The following is a 26,266-nucleotide window of genomic DNA, read 5'->3' as shown; positions in this document are numbered from 1 at the left end:
AATACTAAAAAACCCCTTTTGCTTTAAAAATTTTTTCAAAAAAACCTGATTTCGTGTTGTTTTCATGTATAAAGCTGTGAGTATACATGCTGATTCTTCAAACTTTTGAGTATGAATTTTCTTTAGAGCAAGATGATATGGCAAGATGATTTCTTTTGACATCGAGAGAAGCAAATGGCTCTAAGGGTAGTTTCTTGATGAGATTAAGCTGATTTTAAGCATTGGTGCAAAATCAGTGACCTCTTGTCCCTCCCTATTCTCCCACCCACAGTGGCGTGGCGTTGTAGCCCTCTCACTTGTACCAAGTTAAATGCTTGAGCAGCTGCTGGGGAATGAAAACTATTTATTTTTGCAGAGTTCATTTCTAGCTGGATCAATAAACTGAACCTGATCTGTTGAACGTGAGGGTGACAGGAGGAGGATGCAGGAGTGTGAAACAGAGTGGCTGGATCTGTCTGTCATGGCAGCCGTGAGCTCTTTGAATGGTTGGTGCCAGTTGTGGACTCGTGCCTGGGGTACTTGCATGAAGCCTTAAAATGGTACCTTTCGATGTACAGTGAGTGCCTTTTCCCAAGTGTGTGTTTTGCTTATGCTTAGTAGTACACAAAGAATACTCACAGCCTTATTTACGCCATTGATTATAATCCTTGTGGTAGCTTGATCAGTAATTTCAGGTTGTCTTGCACTTTGCTTCCAACATAATAAACATGTGCCAACCTCCAGGAACATTTTTCAGCATCCATAGAACATGGAAAAGCTGTGTGCTCATACAGGACCTAGTGACGTTACCAGTAAGGTCCGTGGGAGGTTACCACGGTCTTCAGTGAGAGCAGAACTGAGCCCACTGGTTGTTTCTGACTCTTATAATTTGAAGTCTTCATCTTGGAATAATGCGTTCATTTTAACTTCGAGGTAGAGAGTATGCCTGTTGCATTCACTGGAGATAAATTAGTGTTTAAAGCTCACTGCATCTGCAAATATTTGCAGCAGTGGAGTGAACTAGATCATTCATCTCTGGTTTATTTGCCAACTGGGTTTTATGAGCTTTAAAAAACAAATTCTAGTTAATGTTAGAATTATTTCAGACCCATTATTTTATGGGGCTAAAATGCAGTTGTTTGTTTTACGTTCATTTAAAAAGTAATTACTTTAAATACAAACCCTACATTAATTAGAGAAGATAGTGGCTTATTTTGTGTACTTATATTAAGAAGGGAGAAACTGGGAATTTAGAGCCCAGTCTTGAAATTGTCCCTTGTGAAGCTGCCCCATCTGATAGAGTTCACTGAGGTTCTACTTAAGTGGCTTGTGTTGAAAGGATCTAGTTTCATGACGAGGATGATGGACATATTGGAGAGGAATTTAACTGGTTGTCCTAGCATGGAATTGGCTGTGGGATTCTGGTGGGAGAGCAGAAGTTACTATACTGGATTTTGAATAAAAACGCTGTATGTTTTGGGAGTTGTGGTAATGGGATGACGGTGCTTCAAATCTTCAGGAAGAGAAATCTTGAATAATACGTAGAGTTCCCTGAATAGTCTGGTCTTCTTCCAGGGCAGCATTTAGTACCGATCTTTCCAAAATGTGTCAAGTAAGTGAATTTATACTGTAGTGTGAGAAACTCCATCTTGAAAAATACTCTTTAAGAGAACATAAATTAGTAATGTTATAACATAAAAAGTATAGTATGCTTATTTGACTCAAGTTTGGGTTTGTGCCACATTGCATTTTGATTTCAAAGGGATTATTACTTATTCATGGTGTTTATAAAATACATATAATAGTTGGTTTTGTATGTATTCTGCATAAAGCAAACCTTGATGTAAACTTTGCTTCCTCAGTCACTTTTAAATTTTTTTGGTAAAGTTTTTCTTGCTCTGAGTGGAGGGCTTATTTGCTAAAAATGCTGCTTTTTTGGAATTTAAAATTTGAGAGTGGTTGGTTGGTTTTGTTTTTTTTTTTTTCTTTCCTTCCCATCAACCCTGTTGCTTCGTAAAGATGAGAATTGTTGAGCTTTACCGAAGAAGTAACGTTAGGTAGTAATCCTTAAGAGCCAATTTGGCAAAGGCACACGTAGATACTTCAGGAACATGAAGAATCCTGGTGAGTTCATGTTACTATTCCTATGCAGGCAAGTCTCCACATGCTGCCGCCTTCTTGAGCTGGGGCCCTCATGCTGATGAGGAATGATGTTGTATGAGCTAATGGGTAGGGAAGTAATCTGTTAGAGTGGTGTTCTCTTTTGAACTGGCATAACTAATGAAGAGAGTGATGAATCATGCATGTTGACATTTCAGCTATTACCAGTATTTGTTATTTATTTGTCCTTTATGAAAAGAACATATTGGTGACTGAAGGAATATCTTCCAGAGCAGACTGATAGCTCTGTGGTATGAAGGCTGGAGTTACTGCTAATTTTTCTGTTTGGCTGGGGAGTGATTCGTTGTTAGAGATCTTTCATACTCATAATCTCGAAGTCTTGGAGCAACTTGTTGCTCATTAGTTGTTCGCTTGTAGTTAACGAGAAAGAATAAAGTAAGGGGTGTATGTCCAAAGTGGAGATGCTGGTTTGTATGAATTATCCTTTCTTGCACCACAAGCAGTTCCATTCATGTTGCTCCATTTCACGTAAGTTATTGAAAAGTCATCTGATGAGCGTTTCTGACCTTATTATCCTGATCAAAGCACAGAAAGCTCAAAGCTTGGTTTGTTCCTGTTCTGAGCTGTAAGTGTAAGCAAATAGCAAATGTGTATCTTCCATTATCCAAGCCTTTCCAAAGCTTGGAAAGATGGAGACAAGCTTTCTTGCTTCTCTTTTCTCACGTTTTTTAATCTGGAAGTTTGTGATCATTTCTTTTAGAGTAGGTTGCATGTAAGACAGTGGAGGTTTGGTCGTCATGATGAGTTGTCTCTACATCCTGTTTTCCGTATCTTATGGTTTTTGCCGCTGAAATAGATGACTTGGTTTTCAGAGATCAATGACACTTTGTAGATTTCCGTCGTGCAATACTTAAAACCTGAAGTTCGTATAAATACATCACTAACGAAATTCAGCTGAATAGTTGAACAGCATCTTTTACCCTAATCTGTAGGGGATATTTTTAAGATTACAATATGGAATAGCTTGACAGAGCAGTTGAGGTAGAATTCCTAAGTAACAGTGGATAGGGTAAATGTGTGGTTTTTCTCCAAATCCCTCACTTTAATGCTGAATATTCTATTGTTTAATTTTTACTTATGTCAGCTTTAATTGCTAATTATGGTTGAATTGTAGTGATCTCAAATTTGAGATTTGTAATGATCTCATTAATGAAAAAAGTATTTTGGATAGGTGATTTCTTATTTGCAATACAAGTCACGCTGGGAATTTGTTATTAATTAGTCAGGGTGAGAAAAGAGATAGTTAATTTGTATTTTTTGATAGGGGATCTTCCTGTTCACTTACTTACTTTTAGATATTTTGGGTGTTTATTTCATTTTTCCCTTCATGCTTGTATGATTTCCAGGGCAGGTAGAATAATATTTTGGCAGATTGCTGCTATTTTTCTGTATTGAGATTATTTAAGTAAAATGCTTTTAGAAAGCAGTCACTAGGAAACATCACTGGTGCAATTTATATTTTTTTAAGTGCCTTAACGAGGCGTGAATGGTTCCCCCTTTTTTTATGTGTTCTTTTCAGCTGGCTGTCTTAAAATTTTGGGTTTCCTTCTTCCTTTGGTTGAGAGACCTGATGAATGTATTTAAAAAAGAGAAACAATCAGCACATATGAAAAGTATCAAAATTAAAGACGATGTAAAATACCTCTTCAGAATGGGAGTATGAATATTTATAGTGTTTGTGTTCCCGAAAGCAGTTGTGCATTGATTTCAATTGCTGAAAAGTATTAACTGATACTCTTGAAAGGGTCTTCATATCCTTAACCTGGAAACAATTATGGTCTTTTCTGTTGACTGCCTGGCACCTTGATGGTAATCTGAAGTTCCTCGCAGGTGAATTTTCCATCCTTGAATTGCAGAATATTAAGCTGATTGAGCTAGATCCTCTGGTCACTGTTTTAACGGTTGGCTTAAATATTGGTAAGCCGTATTTATGGACTGTTATGTCATGCTTAGCATTTTCAGTGGGCTGCTTCTGTCTGAGTTTGTGAAATATTATTTCCAATGAAGTCGAGAAAAAAATACAAGGAAGACTGGGAGAAGACTGTAAGGAGAAACAAATGTGAGTTGAGTAGCTTCCTGGTCATGTATCTAGAGGTATAAAAGTTAGAGCATTTAGATTCTTTCCGCAGTTGTTAAATGGAAACTGGTTTATTGGCTTTATTGTTTTAGGGAAACAAACAAACAAACAAAAAAGGCTTATCTTTTATTGCTCTTTGAAGTTTACCTGTCTGTGCCGTCACCCAGCTGTTGATTTCTGCTATCTTCATCCCCCTGCTGAAAGCTGTCGGTCTCTTAGCTGTGCTGAACCAGATGTCTGGGTGTAAGGTAAAAAGAATAATCCCGTTTTACTGCCTTCCTCCTGGTGTTCCTTCCCTGAAATTATTTGCTGGTCATGCTGATCAGGTGGAGTTAACAGTCCTGTTTGTCCCACCAGTCTGGCACAGCAGATTCTGGGGATGTCTTTTTCCATCAATAAAAATGAGCTTCTGCCATCTTCTCTTCTTGGGTTGTGATCCCATAAAGTTAGTATTTTTAATGAAGAAGTATTATTGGAAAGTAAAGGAACAATATGCAACCAGAGTGCAATGAACAATGAAGTGTGCATATTTCCTGTTGTTGGTCCTTTTATTTACCTCTTTAATAACAGATGATTTTCCCTTTTGCCTTATCTCCCATTCTGTCCTGTGGGATTATTCTGTGTCGAGAAACTATTTTTGATAGTAGGGTGCTCTTAATGTTCCAGATAACGATTTGAAGAGACCTAGTAACTAGAAGATAAAGGTACACAGCACTTTTGTAGAAATGAGGTACATGTTTTTAAAGCTGAGAGATGTCAACGGGAAAGCCTACGCGTTCTGTAGTTCACCAGGACTCGGGGAGTCACTAGGAGGATGGCAGCATGGTGCTTGTAACCTGAAAGAAGTTGGTCAAAATAGTTACATCCTTTCAGGCCTAACCCCCTGTGTCTACTCCTCTATCTCTAGGCTCCCTTAATAGTATGTAGATTTTTAGTTTCATGTCTTGGCTCTCTTCTCAGTAGTTGGTGTCTATCTGTGGACATAAGGGGTCAGTTGCTGAGTAGATAATTGGGATAGGCTTAGGCAGGCTGTTTCTTGTAAGTGCTGCAGAAGAAAGTCTTCAGCAAAGAGATTAGTGGACAAACAGATAAACAACTCTCCATCCTTCAGAGATTTTATGGAATTAGAATATGGAACGGTTCTGAGAGAGGGAAAACCAAGTAAAATGCCGTGAGGATGGATTTTGGAAATATGTGATGCTTGGAGAAGAGAGCCAAAAGTAAGTGTGTGTGTGTCAAAGTTTTATGAGAGTTGTTAAACTGAGCCTGTGGAAGGGTGCAAATGTAAATGGGTATAGTGATTTGAATGATCCAAATAAGCGTTTGTGCTTGTGGATTTTGCTGGCTTGCCCCAAGCTTGCAGGCCACGCTGTTCTTCACGTGACTTTATTTTTAAGGATACTTGCAAAATGATATGGGTTCAGGCAGTTATTCTGTGCATATCGCTGTATGTTGCTTAATCTGTTACTTTCTGTAGTTGCTTAATTTGGGGTCTAATACTTACTATCTTTTCTAGCAGCTTTTGCATTTCTAAATAATCTTAGTTTAATAGCTAATTTATATGTTATGAAGAGAGAAATCTCCCATTTGCTAATTTAATGGGGATTTTTCCCCCTTATTCAAGTAATTCTTTCCTATTTAATTTTCAATGTAAGATTTGGTTAGAGGACCCCAACTCAATTTTCTGCTGTTTCACACAGTTTTTAGTATGAGGTACTCAGCTTCACATTTAGAACATTAGTGTTTGCTTGAAATCTTTGTGAGCAGCTTTCCATTGGCACCAACCTTTGGTCAATACTTGGGCGTGTGTCAAGGCATCCCTTGCCTTTTCTTTGTCTTCAGGAGTGGGGATTTAGTGTAACAGGCACCATTAAAGAAAGGAATATTGTTCTTTGAAGGCTTAAGCTGTAATAGAGCTACATATGCTTGCCCGCTTTCTCTTCAGACTGGTAATATTATCTATGTCTTGATTTAAAAAAAAAATAAAGAAAATGCAATGCTGACAGCAGGCAGTGCTCCTACACCTCCTCAGCAGAGGTGGAATATACCATCTGGCATTATGTGGGTAGTAGTTATCCCAAAAAGTAATAACAGTGGGAGTTCTTGCCAGTTACAAGTTGTGATCACAAGCCAAATGGTGTAGTTCTAAATTAGCGTACGTTTCCAAAGAGAAAGAGATGCAAGTATTTATTTTTGCTAACTTGAGAAGTATTTTCAGTCACGGGGGTCTATGCTGAGGTTTTAGTTGCTAGCATTTGAAAGAAAGTGTGAGGGGAGTAAGTCAGGGGAATATGGGCTGTGGGGCCTGCTAGACCATCCTCTAGGCACTAAAAAAAGTTGGCTTTTTTTTTTTTTTTTTTGTGTTATGTAAGCCTCAACTTGGTTAGTACATTCAAGGTTGAAACTGAGGAATTATTTTAAAAGAGTGAATAATGGAGTGGTCTATTGATTTGATTTTGACTTTGCCGAATGGAACAGAAAGATCTCGGTTCTTCATCCTTTGGCACTACTAACTAGTCTTGAACAAATCACTGCTACCTGCTGTAAGAAGATGAGAAAAACTTTGTAACTAGGTGAAAAATTACCTTTCTTGCTTTTAGTAACACTTCTGGTATGGTGGCCTATGATATTTTTGTCTGAAAAGTTAGACATAGCATAATCAGAACTGCTGTAAAGTAGATGCGAAACTGGTTAGCAAGTTGCTTAGTAACCTGGAGGATAGAATTGAGAGTGTACTAATAAAACCTGTGGATGACATCAGCTTTCAAGGGGTTGCAGGGACAGGAAGAAAGGATTAGATTCAAAAGGATCTTGAAAAATTGGAAACTTAAAATATGAACAAACTAAATTCTCAGAGCGTATTCTGAATAAAAAGAATGGTCAATAGTATAAATACAGGAAAACAGGAACAGAGCAAAGGTCTGTAAAACGTCCAAGATGAAAATTAAAAAAACCTCAATGTCATTTGTGTGCATGCTTGCATACACACAGAGCAAGGGAAATGGAGGGAATTGCGAATTTGTGACTTTCTTCAGATCTGGGTTCTTACTGCAGACTTGTTCAGACCCTGAAAATACTATGTATCAGTGTGGACAAAATTCATGAACAGACACAGATAGGTTTTCAAAGAGGGCTTTTGTTGTTCTTCTCAAGTTATTTGGGTAGATGATTTAGCTGCTCTTATGTCAGCATACATTGTCACTCTGCTAGGGGACTTTGCCAGTATCTCCTCCCCCCCCCCCCCCCCGCCCTGTCCTGGGCATAGCTATAGCTACAGGGGTCCTCATAAAGTACTTAAGCTTTGCATCAGATTCTTACTTCTTTGTGGATTTTTTTACTGCTTCTGCTTCTTGTAAATGTCCATATGACTACCTAACAAATCAAGTCAATAAAGACTTTGTCTAAGTCTACTGAACGCATTCATAGTCCTTGTACTGAATTAGTTTTCCATGTTGTGTTGCTGTAGTTTTGATCTTCGGGAACGGAGGTCAGCAATGAAGTTGGTGGATACATGCACAAATTTAATTAAAAGTGAGTTAGTGAATGTTATTTAGTAAGCGCCTGAATAATGGTTGTTTAATCTGTTTACCAAGCTGTTTCTATTCAGAAATATAGTTTGTCAGATAGATATGAAGGCACCATATTTGAAATAGTTGCCTTGATTAGATATTTTTTGTGAGAAATTTGAGCATTCATGTAAACCAAATCCATTATATGGTTTTTATGTACCTGGTGTAACTGTATACTGTGTATTCTCTTATGTGTCTTGGTTACAATTAAAATTTTGCATTAAAGACAGCTATTATGATTAACTTCAAAGTCTTGCATTGCATTTGTCCTCATAGACAAACAGTTTTGCAGTCAGGAAAGCAGATAAGGCACTACTACAGGCTGCATTTACTGCTTTGCATGTGCTACGCTTTTTTGTGTAGTCAAGATTTTTCACTCTAGCATAAACACGGAAAATTATAGATGCAAATTAATGTTCTTCATAAATGGAGGCGAATGAAAAATCTCTCCAAGTTTGGATAAAACCATCTTTAAAGAAAGATTAGATCATATGACATAAGATTATTTAGCTATTCATCATTATCCGGAAACTGAGCAACTGTAGAAATCTTCCAAGTGAGGAGTCTGTCTTTACAATACTGTGTTTTACATGAGTATATTTTGGATTGGTTTTCTTCAGTTAAAGAGTAATAGTATATGCAGAGTAAATCTTGTATTAATTATTACCCATTTAGCTATGGATATACTAGAGCTGACTCTGGCATATGTAGGGGATTTACCCTTCTCAGATGTCACATGCTACCACCTGTGTTCCTGCATCTGATGCATGTGAGTGCTTACTGAAATCTCCAGTTTTGGAATTTGGGCAGCTTAAAACTATACTTGTCAAGCGTCTGTACTATAAATCCCCAGATTTATATCTGGTGGCAGTTTGCTCATAGTCTAGACACTTGTGCTGAACTTCTGCATGAAGCTAGTCCTGACTGCTTACATTCAAGAAGTCGTCTTTCTGTATTGTATTAAGAGCTTATCCATATGCTACAAGCTCTGAGTGCAGGAAGTCTGCTGGCAGCAGTCCCGCCATTCCATATTCTGATTTCAGGGTCTTTGTGGATTGTCAGGAAAAAAAAAAAAAGCATAAAGCGTGACAAGTTGTTGGCTGACTGATTTCTAGATAAGTTTTGCAAGAAAATTTGAATAAATATTAATGTTATGTGTAAGAAATGATGCTGCATGGCTGGTTCTGGTGTGAACTGCAGGATGTGATTAAAAATAAAATTGAGCAGTGCATGGGGGTCAGTTTGGTGGAGAACAGTTTCCATGTTGAGCCTCTGTATCACGGCATTTTAGGAGCAGAAATAGTGGCTGATAGTTGGAGCGGGTCAGAATGCTGTGAGAAACTATATATATATTTCCTTTTGACAATAGAAGTACTTTGTCATTTATCATTTATCGTCATAAGAAGGAACATCTGATTTTTGCAATTAGTTGGGATCGAACAATATTTTTGATACATTGTCCTATTTTAGAACTTTGTAGGAGCAATACATAAAGTAACATTTTTTAATAAAGATTCTAACTTTTTTTTCTCCCAGACATCTCTCTCAGAAAACAATCATTTTGCTTTCATGTTGGTTGTGTGAAGTGACTCTTGAGTTCTCTATGAGAAGCAAACCCCAAATCTCCTTGAAACTATGGCTGACAAAACTATGGCTGCAACGAAGTATTTGTTTCCTGACTGTCAAGGCTGGTTTTGTTTGCAGAATTTCTGAAACCTGGGCTAAATTTTCAAAGGGTTTTTGTTTTCTGAAAATTTTTATTATGTTGTGATACCAGCTTAAAATGGTAAACTGAGCTGAAATTTGTTCACTTGTGTTCATTTTCTTCTTAATGTAACTGTTTTACAACGGTTTATTTGGGCGCTTTGACACATAAAAATGCTTATAAATGCTAAAGCTATAACTTACCAATATTAAGCATTGATTAAAGTAATCCAAAAGAATATCTCCTATTTCATAAACAACAACAGAGAGAATAAATTCTGGAGCCTTTTCTAACTCAGTGCAAGGGCACAGAGTCTGGCTCCAGCGCTTCAGTGTATGGAATAATAGATGTGGCTAGACCAAGCTCGGAACAGTTCTAAAAAATAAGCCCATAGTAACATATATAATGTTATATGTAAAATAATCCTGGACACGTCTTCATTGTGTTTGGGGAGAAATAGCTTTTAGTTTGATGTAGTACGTGTTTGTATACATTAAGGCAAATAATATAATTTTCAAGTTTCTGGAGTGCCTGTGTAGGAAGGGAAGTTCAGTCTCAGGCTGGAATTATTTTGGATAATTCAAAGGAACTACGTAATTGTTATGTAGGAGGATTTTTTTGTATTTTTAAGATGCTCTGTAACACATCATTAAAGTACAACCAAAAGAGCCCAATGGAAAGCACTTTGTGTCGGTGCTCTCTCTTGTAAAAGACTGAGTTTACATTCCTTCATGTTTATTCCTGGTGTCAGAGTTGTTGCATCTGAAATGCTTGTGCTAATGGGAGTTGATCTGGTTTTTAATTTTATGGTCTTCTTCCAAATAAGAAACACTTGAAATATTAATCACTTTGTTTACATATTTGATGTGCCTAGTTTGATTGAAAGATTCAATATTTGTAGATGGTTGGTTTTGGGATAAAGGAAAGACGTCTCCAGGTTTCATATTGTGTTATTTGTATGCCTCTGTGAATTCAGTGTTTTCCTTTAGGAAATTGCTTTTATCTGTCTGCAGCTTGCTAGCAGGGTTTTACTAAATAAACGTTTAGAAATACTGTAGGCAAAAATGTGAAGTACTCTGGAAATATTGTAGGAAAGCTAGAGAGAGAACCTGGTATTTTTTCAAATGTGTTTTGTTTGTTTTTCTACTTAGGGTTGTGTTTACCTCTGGTATAGATATCAGATGGCGAGCTTTTGCATATTACTCATTATAGGAACATCAGGTTGGTTTTCCTTCCTTTATTTGTGCTCTTCCTCTTCCTTCTCCCTCCCCCTTCTCATCCTGCTGTTGTTTTATCTTTGCAGCATTGTTGAATTTGAGTAGCAGGGCCAGGAATTGATCTCTTGTCCCTTGAGTGTAGCATGAGCTGTGTGCTGGTTTTCAGCAAAGGTTTGGGTAGGATCTGGTTCACAAACACCATTGATTTCTGTTCACATGTGGTGAAATCTTCTGGAATGAAACCTTTCGTATGAAATGAAGTCCCCCACCTTCCCATGCTTAGGCGATTTTTATGATACTTCCCATTAGTAATGGGAAGGATTTAAGTAAATGATCACACATACAAACACTTCTTCCCTGCTTCTCTTTTCCATCGATGTGGAAAGCTTGCTGGAAGCTTTTAAATCATTAACAAATGGGCAAAAGCAGCCACGAAAAAGTGTTTCTACCTGGTCTTGAGACAATTAGTAAGTGTATGGGAAGTCGTTCTTCTTCCAGAGAGGCACCAGTCTTTGCTGGTGTACAGGATTGGGAGGCCTTGAGCAGTGTGTTTGCTATTCTCAGTATAGTGTTGGAAAACAAATTTGGCCTCAGCAAATCTGCGCTGATTGTCCTTTATACTGTTAGGTGGAACAGTCACGGTCTCCCACAAAGACGTCTGGTTGGCATCCCCATTCCAAGGGGGGGGGATCTGTTTTCTGGGAGCTCTGACTTCTGCTCTGTGTGTTTCAGTTGGCTGAAAGGAAATCTTTCTCTAGGATGCCAATCTCTGTCTTTTTCCAGTGTCCCTTGATAACTTTGCCTTATGAGATAGAGTGCACGTCGTGACGAACCTGGATCTGCGTGTGTGCTGAGTGGTCAGCATGTTGCCGGTATCTAAGAGCAATGTTGTTTGCTTCTCCCTTGCTGTGAGTTACTGATGTAGGTGTAGATCATTAAATACAATTTTTGTGTTTCTCAGAACTGTCTTGTGAATTCTGAGGATGAAGGAAGATGTAAAAATAAATTATTGGAGGAGAAACTAAATTAGTGAAGATGAAATTGAGAAACGAAACAGCAACAAGATGTTTCTGAATTTGTAAGTGTGCTTCCTGAATAGATAATTGCATGTAAGTAAATATGCAGATAAGCTGGTGGGAAGAGTAATTGGAAGGGGGTGAACTTAGTAGTAATGTATTTTGAAAAGCTTGTATGAAAGAGGCTACCAATCTCATAATGAAGAGGTTAGAGATAACAAAAGCTTATCTGAGGATTAAGACTGACTTGGTTGAGTGGTTTAAAAGTCAAACAGGCTTTTGACACATTTGTACCTGTGCTACTACAAACGGCAGTCAACATCCTTTTGACTAGAATACAGTGACTAGTTGTCCAAAGATGAATGAGTGTGCAGCTGCTTTTTCTCCCTATGTGCATATATATTACCCTTTCATGACAGCTTGGATTAAAAATTTTAATTTTTTTTAATATTCAAAGAAATGTGAGGAAAAAATTTGAATACTAATGTTATTTTAATAATCATTTATATCAGCATTATGTATGTGGGGCAGTGGGTAAGGGGAGTAGGTATGTTAGTATGCTGCTAGGACTGAGTATGTCAGAGTTGTAAGGAATGTGTGTGTTTGTTTCAGATGAATATCAGCTGATAATACAGATGCATTTCTTTTATCTGCGAGGTAGACAAACTTGAGATTGAACTGGAATACGAAGCAGTGTTATTTCTCTAGGCATCCTGGTACTAAAGATTCTGTAGGTCACATTTTGCTCTAAGCAATGTCTTTTCAGTGGATTTTTAGTGGATTTTCACATATGTAATTATTAGCTCAGTATATAGAAGCTGGTAAATCTTCATGACTATCTTTTTTCAAGTTGTTTTGAATTTACCATATTGTTTGTGTATATCTGTGTTAAGATCTTTGGGACTCAGTGACTAGGTTGATTGCAAACTTTAATACAGAATTTTACATAATTTGCTTTTTCTAGCAAATTGATCTACTCACTTTATTTAAAATTTTGTTTACGTATATCTGAGTATGTATTTATAGCCATAATTTATATTTCACTGTAGACTTGGAAACAATGTAGCAAGGGCACATTTAAAGAAGACTAAATAGCACTTCTTAGATGGCAGCATGGAATGTAGTAAATTCTCTTCAATATTAGATATTAATCTGTCTAATTGCTGCCTGAGTTTTCTACAGATGTTTTGGAGAAAACTAATAAAATGTACCCTGATACAAATATTTTTATAAAAACCAAATAAGAATTAGAAGGAAGGGGTATTGCTAAGAGTATTGAAATTAGTTCCTTTTCTTCCTCTGTTTTAATTACTTCAGTGGAGTAGTTATTTTAATTTTGCTTACATAAATGAAGCTAAGTGTTCAACTTTACTGCCAAGTACAGTATGAGTGATTTAAACACGTGGAGTTTGTAGCAGAAACAACTTGTGAAGAAATATTTTCTGAACCTGCTGACAGATACTATTTATTAGTTGATGCAATAGAGTCATATAATAGTAATTTTGTAGTAGTAATCACTTTCTAGAAGGTTTTCAAGTTATGGATCTAATTGTCTACTGTCAAACGACCTAGAACTAACACTGAACCTGTATTACTTTTTTGCGTATTGATACATTATTCAAAACTGTGTAGGGAAGGTACACTTCTAGGTATAGTATATAGTGGTAGCTTGTGAACCCAGTCTACACAAATTTGATGTGAGCAGAAATAATTCAGAGGTTGTTTTTTTCTGTTGGTTTTGGTGCTATTGTCAGAGCTGTTGTATAAAAGAATAACTTCTTTGTTTTTTAGCCAGAGAGATAAAACGCACCTCCTCTATAGAAGTTTCGTTGTCTCCGTCCCTGTACCGTTCCAAGTAATCTAATGTACTGTGCTATGCTGCTAATGAAACTTTTGCATCTTCTTGTGCACAAAGCTGGGCTGTTTCCAAGCTTATCTTATGCATGTCTGAAACCTCAAGCGTCTTGTATTACTCTTTTAAAGATGATACTCAACATTAAAAATGTGTATTCTAGGACTTGGGTAGGATTCATGTACTAATGTGATGACAAACTTCAGCTGCAGATGGATGGAAATGGTTTCATACAGATAGTTATGCCAGCTAACAGTTCACGTTATATGTAAAGAGAAAGTGGCAACATTTAATTGCACCTTTAAAAACAGAGAGTGGGAAGAAGTTGTTATATTTTCTGGCAGTAACATTTCTGAAACAAGCAAGCCGGTTGAATCTGAAGAAAAGATATTTTCGACATGAAAGACAAATTTTTTTAAAAACTCTCAGTGCATTCCATGAGAGCCTTTTAAAGCTGTTTTAAATGTTGCTTTTCTTACACAGAGGATGTCTGTGGGGATGGTTTTCGAGGGAGGGTCATCTAAGTGGACAGAATGGTACTGTGCTGTTGTATTTTAACAAGATAAAGTTTAACGGAAACTTAACCAATTTCACATACCACAAGTCTCAGGAAGTACCTCATTCGCATGTCTCTATTAATCTTCAGTATCAGAAAAGGAAGATGCGATCAGAAGTGGAAGTTAGAGAAACCACTGTAATTTTACATCTGAAATACTATTTGTTATGGTATTTCACTGTCATTTAAAAGGGCTGACTTCTAGGGCGTAGGAAATCAGAATGGTGGTGTTTGACATCATTATGTGTCTTTGTACCAGTTTTATTTTGGTTTGGCCATGATTTCATGCTTGTCCTGTTAAATATTGCATTGACCTTGCTATGGGCTTCCCAAAGAAAGGCTTAGATATGCTCTGAAAAAATTTAAAACTTGTTGAAAACATTTAGCCTCTTTGATAGCTTGAATAGTCCTGATACAGGCTCCAAAGGGAACTGCTTTTACTACCTGTGGTGGAGGATTAAAGCAGACACTTGGAGAGGAAGAGCAATTGAAGAGAGAAACAGGGACCATAATGAAGCAGATAGAGGTGCTGTTGTTGAGGAAGGTTATTTAAATCATCCTCCCATATTACTTGTGTTTTCTCTTAAAACAAAAAAAGTTCACCTAAAAGTATGTTACCCATGATAGTTAAACAATTGAATTGCAGAGGGAAAAAACCCAAAATGCTAGGATATTGTTCCAAAAGAAGATTAAGCTTAAAATTTATTTTTGTTGGTATGTACCATCATTTAAAAATGGAATACCAACTACCAATTCTGAATTTTTAATAACTTTTTTCTCAGATAGCCCGTAGTTGCAGAGATAGATGAATGCTCAGTTACGACTTCAAATTCTAGCTTTTAGAATAATTCTACTTTTTAAAATAATTAGTTACCTGGTGTGTTTCTTAATATATATTGTGCATTTTTCTTTGCTAACTATAGCTCTGGTAGAATGGTGGTAGTTTTTACTTTTACTAAGAAAGTAGCTTCTTTACTGAATTTAAATCAAAACCAAACCCCTTCAACCAGTCAACTGGAATGACTCTGAACTTCCAGGGGAATTGGATATTTGCGTAAGAACTGACTGTCCTAAATTGGTATTTAGGAATATCTTCTGGCCTGTGCCTTAGCAACATTTTGGACTGTGGAAATGTCGATGTTTCAGCTGTTTCATCTTTCACCTTGAAATACAAAGTATATTTCAGGAAGCCTCTTAGTCTGATGCAAGTGAAATGATCCATATTTTTCTTGAAAGCTGAGCACAGAGGCTGCCATGAAATCTTACTATTTGTGCCTATATGTATTAGCGTATTTGAAGTAATTATTATACAAAAAGTCACTCATGAGTGGAGTAACCTTTTAACAGGAGGGACCTCAGCTTGAAACTGAAAGAGTAATTTTAGGTTCAGTGTTGACCCAGTTGAGATTTTCTTTTTTTTTTTTTTCTTCTCTTTTTTTCTGTTTTTTGCTGCTGTGTGAATATCTCCTGTGAGGAGTTGTGAGACCAGCTGAGGAAATGGACTGACTATACCCGGAAAACCAAAAGCAAACACGGCGCTATCAGCTCTGCGAAATAAGCTAACTGCGAGAAGGAAGATTTTTCTTTCTGCAAGCTTTATTTCTAATAATCTTAACTACCTGGACTTTATAGAGGAGAGAAATGATTTCTTAGTTGGCAGTTTTCCTGTGTTTTGCCTCCTTATTTTAATGGTTTCACCTTAAAGAAATTTTTAAGATATGTATCAGTTATTATGGAAGTATATTGTAGTGGCTCAGTGGTTTGGTTAATCTAAAATGACTTGATCTTATAAATAAATTAAAGCAAGAAATTTTCCTAAGAGTTACTTTTATGCCTTTTCAGTTATTTTGCGGGACTTTCAGTGACATGTTTACTTGATTTAGAAATATTCTGCATTTGTATTGTAAGTGAAACTTGGTGTGAAAGAGTTACTTTTTTGTTGGTTTTCCTTTTGAAAAAAAAAAATCTCTTGCACACCCATCTGTGACATGTGAGAACCTTATTTCCATGTAGCACTGACTGCTAAGAGCAGTATGTTGTCCCTCAAGGCATGGCAGACACCACCAAGGCTACACACTGTGTAAGCATGGAGCAGCTTGCTTGTTTTAGGTCTAAAGGAGAGAATATAGTGCATTTACCAGGGTGGAGTAATGTTGTTGATGAAGATAAGTGAAGGAGCTCAATGTGAATACCTGAATGTCTCCTGATGGAGTTAAGGTTTTAAACTTCTTAATTGATTTTTTTCTTTTTTTTTTTTTAATGAAGAACTAAATTACTGTAATCATAACAGGTGCCGAAATACCAGTTAAAATTAGCTTAAGTCATAACGATTCCATTGCTTTAACTTGACTCATACAGCATTGAAAATGGGAAGTTGGTTGAATTCTGCAAGTGCAATTGTTGTGAGCAGCCATTAGGACAGTGGATTCTGTGGACAGGATGTTGGGAAGATAACAGTTTTTTGGGCTCTTCATAGTCAGGTGTTAAACGTCTTAAATTCGTTTGGATTTATCAGTTTCTTACGGGGAAATGGCAAGTTATCTCAGCGTATGCAAACTGTTCGTCTGGCTTGTTGGCTTAGAAAGATGGAGGTCGCACTGTACTACCTTCACGTTTGTGTATTGCTTCATCCTACATGGAGTCATGCTTCATGCTACCTAGATGACAGCTGGATAAATTCAGGAGGAGTCACCATGGCTTTTGTGGAAGGAATTCCTGCTTTATGGACTGCATGAAGTTCTGCTGAAAGGGCCAGCAAATCATGGAGGAGAGGATCCAGTTGATATAATCCACTTGGATTTTCGGAAGAGTTTTGTCCAAAGTTTTTCACCAAAGGCATTTTAGAAAACTGAGTGGGCACAGCATGAGAAAGAGTCCTGTCATGGAGAATAATGAGTTAAGGTTAAAAATGAGGGTAAAAGTAAATGGTCAGCTGCCATAGCAGAGGGCTGTCACCTGTAGAATTCTGCACTAAGCCTTATAGTGAGGATCATGCTAATTAATGGACTTGAACACAAAGTGGGCTGGACATAATCAGTCTCGCCACTGATACAGACTTAGTGCAGTAAAAGCAAGGGATGACTGAAGGGCCTTAAGTCTTTAATTACTGTTTAATAACAGCAGATGAAATGCGATGTAGGTAAATGCAAGTGTTGCATGTGCAGGAAAAACAAATCCAAGTTATCATAGAAAATTATGGTTTTAAACTGACTATTATCGCTCAGTAGAGAAACCTTGGGATTATGACTAGTAGAGCCATGAAAACATCAGCTCAGTGCTTGGCACCTTTAAAATCAAGACAACAAAAAATCTTAATGCAAAATGTTAGGGATTAATAGGAAAGAAATAGTGAATAAAGCAAAGGCGGCATCATAGAGCCACCTTAGAGACTTGTGGAATGGCCATGTCTTAAAGACTGAGGTTTGGTCTGCTCATTTTCTAGAAGAGCTGCAGATGACTCTGAGCAGGGCAACAAGGATGATCAAAGATATGGAAGGACTTCTGCAGGAGAGGAGTGCTTGAGTAGACAGGAACTATCTAGTCGGGGAAAGAGATGCCTTTTAGGAACAGTTACTTGGAAAAGAGTAAATTAAGTGCAAAAATCAAGTGAAGTGTAGGCAAATGCCATGTGCATCTCTCAGAAGACTTCTGCAGACACTCTTAAATCCTTGTTTGCAATACACCCTTTAAGTCACTGCTGAAAGTACAGTCCTGCCAGTTTTCTTCAATTCTTTAGTATACCTGTCCATCTTCCTGATGTGGCTACATTCCTGGGAGGCGTTATTGAGCCACTGAGTTGCTTCACTCATGGGTTAATCAGGGATTTGTTCATGGGTCTTGTGATCTTTAGAGGCTAATGTGTTAAGTGAACATATCACATAACTGGGAAACTGGGATTATGAATATTGCTTTAATAGCAAGGTTCCAAAAGCCAACAGCAGAGTTCTTCCTCCTTCACTTTCCTTGTATGTGTTTATACAACATAAAAGAGCTTTCTGTGGTAGCTGAGGCAATATGCCTTTTTTTGGACTTGTGGTAAGAATGTTCTTAAGTGGTTTCTGTAGTATTGTTTGTATTATTTTGCTTTAAAAGCAGTAAACTTTGGAAAATGTGATATCCATACCCAATTTAGATTTAAGATAATCCAATCTAGCTACAACACTGTGAATGTTAAACTATTTTTCCTTTTCAGACTCATTCTTGTTAAAGAAAAAAGGCTTCCTGATACGGATGGTAAAACAACAGTAGAGATCACTGTATTTTCTGTAACACGTCTTGATGTCAGAAATGTTTTCCTGCAGAACTTGCCTGAGGAAATTTCAGACCATTGTTTCTTAATAGACATTGTTCCAGAATGTAATAAAGGTGAATCAGAGACGTTGGCTTTGTTGCGCTGCAGCGAGGGTGAGGATATGCTGCTTTTTAAGCCTAAGATAAAAGAAGTGGGAGTGTATACCAAAGGGGAGGGGGTTCCTCAAGCCCTAAATTGTCCCAACTCTGGAATAAGTGGGTGGAAGTGGAGTGTATGTATGAGAGGTGTATGTGTATATATGGATATAGTATGCAAGTACTGCTGTGGAATTCATCCCCATACAGAAATTTCTTTACGAAGAGAAGCTTTGGACCCCTGGTAACACTTCTATTCCGATCCTCTTTCCAGGTGCTTACTGTCAGGGTAGCATTGTGAGTAGTGATGGTGCTACAGCAGAAAGGAGATGTAAGTAAGGGTAAGGCTTAGGTCTCCCTGCTCTCACCAGCAAATTGACCTAATGGCTGTAGAGAGAAAACAAGTTTGAGTAGGTATGTATTATTTCTTGACTGATCTTTTCAGTTCTTCAAGAAGTATTCAGATGCGGATAGGCTGCAGAAGGAGGGCAAACCAGTTATTTTTGCTGTTTCTTCCTGTTTTCCTTGGTTGTGCACACTTTCCTCTTTAATGACGAGGGTTTTCATTTAGAAATGGATAGGATTTGGGATTTGCCTCAGTGAATGATGACATAAATTGTTTTAGATTATACATGGCGATTGCAATCATTTACGTTCCAAACATAGGGAAAAACATACATCCTGTCTCTCTCTGTCACCAGAAGGCATTTAGATTTCCTCCATGTGACAGACTATAGATAGTAGTTAAAAAATCAAATTGTTTTTATAGTTATGCAACTTCATGAGGAAATCTCACTCTTCAGTGCTGAAGTTTTATTACAGCTAAATGGTGGAGGAGGTGGATACCTTGTCTAAAAATGAAACCAAACCAATACTGCTGTATTCAGCTCTGCTGCATTATCTTTAAGCTTTGATGCACAATTTTGATACTCTCTTGACTCTATCCATGAGTCATGGATGGAGCATTTCCTTTCCCAAAATGAAATCAAACAGTGTCCCCAAGCATTCCAGTACTAGAGGGACTCAGAAAAGCACCCGTACCGTAGCATTGCTACCACTCAGCTTTACTTGGCTCGCTATGAAACAGAATGAGCGGACCAAGGAGAAAAGAAGGTAGAAGGGGTATATGATACATTCTAAGCAGACCAAAACAAATTTCAGGTCGGGTTTTTCAAATGCTTCTATACCAGTCTTCTGAAGTGACTCAAGTACACCTGAGCCAAAGGCAATTGCTTCTCTGAGCTAACATGTTTTGTTTTGCAATTGGGATAAGTTAAGAGGATACTCAATATTCTCAGCTGACTTTTTAAGCCATGGTAATGTAGTAGATTTCAAGAGTCACATTGAAAGTAACTAAGTCAGGGGTTTGGGAAGTGCCCAGCTCACTTCGGTACTCTCATTATGACCATTTTCTGCCTGCTGCTGTTTAGTTCCTTGTGGCTTGCATTCTTTATGGACCCATAACAGTTTGCTTTAGGTTAGCTGTTTTCTCCAGTTAAAAAAAAAAAAAAAAAAAAAAATCTCACTGGGTTTTCAGCTCCCACTTGCATAAAGCTAAGGAGCCACAGTTCTTCATACCGGAACTGTAAGTCTTCATATCTACATTTTTGCTGCCCATTGCAGGATAAAATCAGAAACCTCTGAGTTGTTAGCTAACAAGAACAGTATGAAGCAGAGCTTGTATATACAACATTGAATTCTTTTGAAGCGTGCTATATGCTGTAATTTCAAGTGTGCTTATACAATGGCTTCATTTATAACTGCTTGTAGTTTAAACACATTGTTTTAAGTAGTCAGGCCTATTTTAAATATCACTTTTAAACTTAATAGAAGATAAAAGGTATATAAATTTGCCCTTTTCTTCAAGTACTTACTCATATATTTGTTCCCTTGTTGGAAGGTTTGAAGTAGTGACTTTAAGTGGAATATCCACTTCTGCTAAGTCACAGTTTTCCTGCATGGAATATATTTAGCCAGCTACCAAAAAAATGAAAGCCAAGTGAAACAAACTATTACTTAAATCCCCTTTTCATTGCTGTATTTCACTCAGAATCTAAAATACCATCCGTAGTATTAGCAGATAAGAGCACAAAAAATGCTGTTCTTTTTAATGTAAGTATGGTTTCACGCATGAGAAATCCTTTGTAATTTGTAAGGTATGTTTTTTCTTTCTTTCCATCTTTCCTCTTTTGTTTTAACCCAAAGCCCAAGTTTGTGTATGTTAAGCCTTAGTATTATTGATTATAACAAGTACAAGAAGTGTTTGAAAAAGAAATGTGACTATACAATATGTTTGAATAATTGACTTTTTATAGGGACACGTACTTTTCACTAAGAAAACTGTCAGTAGGATATTACTTTTGTTTCATTTACCTGTAGGTAATTCAGTCCTCTGGCAATATAAAAACAAATGAATTCAAATATTCAAGCTACTTACTTGTAAAACTTTTGTTAAAAAAAACAAGACTCAAATGCCTCATTCAGTGTTTTTATTGCTCTGATTTCCCCCCCACCCGCAGTTATCTGTGTTTCCTGACTGTCATGTTTCATGTCACTTGCTTACAGCTCATGAGGTTACAGATATTTTGTTAGTGCAATCATGTACGTGCATTATGGTGAAAGCATCGTCATGTTCCTTCTCTCAGTAGCTTTGTGTACTGAATTCAGGGCTCTAATTAGGTCAGCCGGCGCCGGTACCAACCGAGTCTGCTAGGTGTGATGCAGAAGTAGGTCTTAGTGTCACCCGCGGTCACTGGCATGTGCAAATGCACGTTTGTGTAGTGACTTCCCTTTTATTCTTGCAAGTTTTTTCCTAGATTCTCTTACCAGAAACTTTTTTTGGTCATGGTTACTCGTATTTTTTGTCTTTTATCCTTCACTTTCACTTCTACCACTTACCTGTTTTTTTCAGTCTTTCTTATATTCTGTGACACTTTTACTGTGTCTCTCCTTTAGAGATTCCATTCTCTTGTCCCCTGCCCCCTGTTTAATTTTTCCAGTTTCTTCCCCCATCTGCACTTGCTTCCTTCTCCTTCTGGTAATTGTTTTCATTTTCACATTTTTATGCACCCATTTCCACATGGGTGTATGTACAAAAGGGGAAGCAGACTGGGAAGAAGAGTTGTGTTTCTGAGTACTTGAGTTCTGGTTGCATGCTTCTGAAGGAGCAGAGAAAAGATTTTGACTTACTTTCTTTGAAATTTGTTTGTTCTGTAGGACCTGGTTAAGGAAGTTTGGAGTGGTTATTTTATATCCTTGATATCCAGGAGTCTTCTGAGATAAGGCAGCACAGCAGCAGGAGCTATTTAGGTGCCTTCTTAAGTTAAGAGCAACAGAAGGAGTTCCCCTGCTAGAGCAGGTCCTGTGCATGTGTCCTTTTCACACTCCAGAGAAAAGTCAAACAAGACAAAGTTGTGAAAATTGAGCACAGTTCTACCAGGAATTAAAATAAAACAAAAAGAGAGCAGGAGGAGGAAGGAATCTTTAGAAGTCCATTCTGGCAGCCATCTCCAAAAGGCACTGGCTGGTCCTTGTTGCTTCTCAGGCTGCTTTCTTAGCAATAGTGTCTGAAGCAGCATTAGCAATGGTGGTGGTGTATGGACACAGGAATGTAAACATGATCCTTGGGATAAAGCTATGCTGTAAATAAACACTCTTGGCATTTTAGTAATTTGATCCTTAAATTTGTTAGACTGCATACACTTGAGCGGTGTTGTCAGAATTTTTTGTTCGGTTCTTATTGAAATCCCTGGCAAAACTTTCAGCAGCACTGGAAAGATTGGAATAGGTTTGGGATGGTCAAAATGACTGCTGTGTTAGATGTCTTTTCAGTGTCATGATATCTGTGGGCCATTAAGTCTCCTCTTCTAGTTATTTGCTGACATCCATTAAAATGTCAGATAATTACAATAAGTTTCCTAACCTTGGATTACTCTGGAAGGAAAATATTTTTCTTGATGCATACTTAACATAACCCATCATTTTATGGTCACGTTGGCATGTGTATTATGAGTGCAGTACTTGAAACAACTAGTTAATAAGTAACGACCAATCTGTAGATAGAGCAGAGAGGGTGAACAAACAGGTTGTATTTAACGTTATTAAACATGTTATGGTAGTTAACATCTGAAGGCATTAGAAAGATGAGGGCTTTGTAGCGCTAGTCATTGTAACAACAGAACAGTGAGAACTTCTGCCCCCAAAATACTGTGCTAGTAGATAAGTTTGTAAATGTAGATAAACATTATTAAGATGCTGAAAAGTGGGATACTCCATTAATAGCTTGGAACTATTTGTTTGTTAAGTAGGAAATAAAATGGAAGCTCATTATAATTTTCATATAAACCCAGGAGTCTGAGGAGTTAAAATGGCGGAATGTAAATGTCATCTGTATTTAACACACAGAGTGGTGTGGGGTTTTTTTTTGTTTGGTTGGTTTTTTTTTGGTGTGTGGGGTTTTTTTGTTTTGTTTTGTGGTGTTTTGGTGGTCTGGGGTTTTTTTTGGTTTGGTTTTGTTTTGTCGGGTTTGTTTTTGTGTGGGGGTTTTTTTTTTTTTTTTTAGGCGCATGGGGTGAGCAGAAAAATCTTAATTTAAAGCATGAACAATTTTCTGATTTTTTTTTTTCTCCATAATTCCATTGATGTCTGGATGCTTTCCCATACATATTTAGAGTGATAATCATGAAGAAACTGTTGCCAACTTAGAATATGGTAGAGTGGATGCTTGCTTAATACTGTTGAAAATCAGCCAAGACATATCTAATTAGGGACTGAAGTGTTACGTTGTATGGTTTTATTTGTGGAATTCTTGATTTATCAATGGTATATGTTCCTATGTAATGAACTCTGTAAGTACAGTAATTATGTATGGTAACACATGATTCAAATCTTACTTTTAATTAGAGAATAATAAGTTGAGAAGACAAACTCTTTATCAAGATGGAAACATGAGACTTGTTTTCCAGATTAGTCCCTAATAAAGTTAGGTCACCCATATTTACATTACTGTAATTTAAAGAGTATTGCCGTTTTCCCAATCTTTGATTTGTTAGATGACAGCCATCATTAAAACACACATTTTGCTTAAACATGAATTTATATGAGCTAGAACTGGAATCAAGACTATTTTTCTGTTTCCAACATGTATGTATGTGCAAAGAATTTAAACTGATTTTTTTTAATTTTTTTTTTTTTTTATTTGATTTTAGAATACTATCCAAGCTTACTGAATTTATCAGATGAATACCAGCTGGTGCAACTGACAGCCAAAACTAGAAAAATAACCTCATTTAAAGATGGAAATCCCTATTCATGAGACCATTTCAGAGTTGTCTCTTTCTGGCAGGACTGGTTGAGCAACCCGTGCTGATCATTGGTGTAGTGTATGGTTTTCAAAGACAGATGGTCATTGTGTTTAATGTCTGTGTATTAATGTTCTGTTGATAAAAGTGTGAGTAAGTTGTTAATTTCTCTGGGGAAATATAATTAAACTGTTGAGATCAGGGTACATGTGACCTATACTATGTTTGGTTTAGAGGCTTCAAATTCAATTAGCTTTGAAAATTGCTGTGAATCTTTACCTGCTCAAATGCAATGTCTGCTTGCTTAGATTATGGGAAAAAAGATTGCTTTGTTTGCTCTAGGATGAATAGAAAACTGGTCTTATATTTTGTCCTGTTAATTGGAAGTTTGCTCAATACTGATGTTAAATATTTTCAAATACAGAATGGGTGGTATTCCTCTCCAGATAGCTCAACAGACTTCTCAAGCTTGTTACTGTGAAATCAAACCTTCTAGTATCATTTCATACTATACCTCTTTACAGCTGTAGTCAAGTTGCTATGGAAGGCAGATTTTCTCTTTTGTTTCTTAGATCTTAAAGCTTTTAAGTCTTCTTTCTGTTGTGGATTTTAGCTTGTCAGGAAAACATTGCAGCTGGAATGTGCAGTGCTGTACCTGAAAGTATTCGTTCCTTCTGTAGGTACTTGTGTTCTGGGTTAGAACAATGGGAGGGTGCTTAATTCTGTCAGCGAAAAGTGTTGACAATAGTGTGATTTTTTTTTTTTTTTTTTTTTCATAAACTGTTCTTACCCATTTCAATAATTCTTAGCTTAACTAGGAGCCCTTCTTTAGGGTAGTCAATTTAGCTAGCTTTTATTTTATGCCTTTTTTTGGTGCACTCATGCACTAGGGTATACATATTTAGAAATTGAGTTTAACTTGTGACCATATACTTATGTGTTTAACAGAAGATGAGAAAAGCTCATTTTAAGAAATCATCCGAAGCTAGATGTGAAGGATGTTAGAGGTATGGTGAATGTGTGTCTTTTTGCTGTTTTACACTGGCTGGTTTTTAACGCATTCTTCTGCAGAAGAATTCAGTACAGTTATTACCTACACAGGTATAGCAAAGAAATTATTTGGGACTGCAAGGCTGCAGATTGACTGCTTTGTGTCTGAATTACTTGATTACCTCATCTACTGAGCATGCTAAACCTTAACTCTTGTATTTCCTAACTTTTTGTTTACTTGGTGTTATGACATTATTACTAACTTGTAATTTTTAATAGCATTTCTTTGTTTTCTTATTTTGGAAATTGCATAATGTCCTTTCATTCACTAGTGTTTGAGCAACTTTGTCCGTGATGTGTTCATTCAGAAATTGTCTGAATCAGTGAGAAGTTTCCATATGCAGAGAATTACCAAGAACTATTTAAACGGGTTGATTTCTGTTATACCAGATGAAGTTGAATAAAGCGATGGATATACTGGAACAGTAAACATAGTATAGGAAGTGTATAGTTGAATTGATACTGCTCTGGACTGATGGTGGTTCAAAAGAAAAGAAATCAACAGTTGGATACAGTGTTAGCAAATGCTGTTTTGTATCACAGAATGCCCTTCTGAGATTCTCAGTATTTCTTGTTTCTGTTTGTGTTGTTCCTGACAAATTACCTGATTCTGTTGACAAAAAGTGTTCCCTAGATTTTTTTTTTTTTTTTTTTTTTTGGCATTGTGGAACTTAGGAACTTCCTATTCCTAGGTCATGTTTTAAATTTGCAAACTTGGATGGCAGTTTCGAGTCATTAGCTGGCTATTCCTAGTTGGCTTTTACGGGCAAAAATCCCAGTTGGCAGTAGTTGGCTGCTTCAGTGATGGCCAAAGGCAGAATGGAGACTGAACCACTTTTTGCAGTTGGTAAGACAGTGCTAGACAGTTTTTCTGCGACTGTGCCTGTGTTACCAATACCCCACCTTGTGCTTGTGGGGAGCAAACAATAGTCAATTATTTTTATTGGTTTTTGGAGATAAGTAAGGGTTAAGGAGTAGGACTATTACCTTCTCTCTGCCAAGTCCAAGAGAACTGTCTTGGAAAAACTATACTGATATATTTTAAAAAATTACTCCTTTTTTTTTTTTTTTAAATTATATTATTACTTGCAGCCATACCACAGGACAAAGGTTTTAAAACCCCAAACTCCTAGAATATCTGGAGAAATCCTGACTGTGTGTTGCTTCTGATTGAAACACACCATAGTTGTGATTTATGTGTTTAATCAAGAGGGAATAATTCTAAAATTGACACCCCCCCAAACTGTTTGTATATTAGTCTCTAATATATTTGTTATGATACAACATGTCAGAATTTATAACTTTCATACAGTTAAATAGCGGAATTTACAAATGTAATTAGAGGGTTAAAGGCATTTAAAGAATAAAAGCACTTTAA

The 26,266-nt window shown here is 36.9% G+C and overlaps 1 protein-coding gene across 15 annotated transcripts in view; it reads left to right on the top strand.

Annotated features, from left to right (window-relative positions):
• TANC2 (tetratricopeptide repeat, ankyrin repeat and coiled-coil containing 2) overlaps positions 1-26,266 on the top strand; it is a 290,145-nt gene that overhangs the window by 37,226 nt on the left and 226,653 nt on the right. The window contains exon 1 of one of the 15 annotated variants that reach the window (XM_030021411.2): positions 5,439-5,457. The exons of 13 other annotated variants lie outside the window; for them this stretch is intronic. The gene's annotated coding sequence lies outside the window, so the exon portion shown is untranslated. Of the gene's footprint in view, positions 1-5,438; positions 5,458-11,711; positions 11,807-26,266 lie in introns of those variants that run through there. One more of the 15 variants, XM_030021408.2, reaches the window with a different exon arrangement.

Source organism: Aquila chrysaetos, chromosome 8, assembly GCF_900496995.4.
Source record: "Aquila chrysaetos chrysaetos chromosome 8, bAquChr1.4, whole genome shotgun sequence".
In the NCBI taxonomy this organism is placed as follows: domain Eukaryota; kingdom Metazoa; phylum Chordata; class Aves; order Accipitriformes; family Accipitridae; genus Aquila; species Aquila chrysaetos.
Note: the sequence above shows the minus strand (reverse complement) of the source record. Positions and strands in the feature narration are given on the sequence as shown.